Source organism: Miniopterus natalensis, chromosome 15 (assembly GCF_054644295.1).
Source record: "Miniopterus natalensis isolate mMinNat1 chromosome 15, mMinNat1.hap1, whole genome shotgun sequence".
Lineage (NCBI taxonomy): Eukaryota > Metazoa > Chordata > Mammalia > Chiroptera > Miniopteridae > Miniopterus > Miniopterus natalensis.
Genome location: NC_142095.1, coordinates 6,723,700 through 6,724,920, shown reverse-complemented (window position 1 = coordinate 6,724,920; position 1,221 = coordinate 6,723,700).

Here is a 1,221-nt window from a genome sequence, read left to right as displayed (position 1 = left end):
CCCTGGAGAGCGCGCTCTTGCACCTGCCTGGGGAGAGGGGCGAGCCCTCAGGCTGCACCTGGGGGGTGGGGGCGGGGCTCAGCCATCGGACTCCTCCCCCAAAGCCCCCCTGCCAATCACTGGCAAGAAATTTGCATATTCTCAAGTGACTCCGCCCCCTCTCCAGACCTATGGAGGAAGGAAGGCACCCCTCGAAATTCCTTGGGGACTTGGTTGACAAAGGTCTTGGCCCTGAAAGGTCACCTGGTACCACCACCTCGACAGTGCCTGAAGTTCCAACCTGGCGGGCAAGTTCCTCTGGGTTAAGCATTGCCAGTTATGCATCTCTCTGAAGATGGGGTCCCCTCCCCTAGTGTCCTCCTCTGGTGGGATGTGGAGTTCTAGTTTGGGGAGCACAGCTGTCTTCAGAGGCCCTGCTGAAGTGGAACAGTCCCAGGAGGTTTGGAACAATTCGAGGAGCCTGCCACCAGCCCTACCCATCCCTATGAGCTGAGGGAGCTGCCCTCGGCTGCCCACCTGTATGCCAACTGTGAGAACCAGGCTCGGAGAATCCACCCAGCAAGGTGGGAGCTACTGTCCCTCTCCCACAGATCCGGAAGCTGAGTCTCACAGAGCTGGTATCTGGCCTCGCCGCACAGCAGGATTTGAACTCAGATCTAGCTGACAGGAAAGTGGAAGCACAGACTTTTTACTGCTGCCTTTTATATCTTGTAATACCCTGGATCCTGGTGGTTATTTGTATCGCCACTCATTGTTATTACCACCATCCCTGCAAGCCCTACCCCATTCCCACCCGACCCTCCCCAGAGTGTGGCTGAGGAGTCCTCTGGCCCATGGGTCATCTAGACAAGAGCCTGGTGGTCATGGCATTGTGTGTCTGCTCTGCACCCCTCTGGTCACATGGCTTCCTGCCCACGCCCCAGCCAGAAGATCTACCCTTGTGCAACAATAAATGTTGTGCTGGATTGGCTTGGTTTCCCTGGTGGTCTATGTCCCTGCGTGGCCTAAAATGGGGACTAGCTTCCAACCTGCTGCCATCTCCCCCCATTCGGAGGAGGGGTGCACTGAAGCCAGAAGCTGGCACCCTCTGCCTTTGGGCAGGAATACATTCCATGTGAGAAGCACACCGTTCTAAGGGTCTTCACCTGACATCTCACTGAGGGGTTTCCTCTCTCTTCTGAGTGTGAGGAAGCTATACTAGGTCCTCACTGTGTCCCCGCA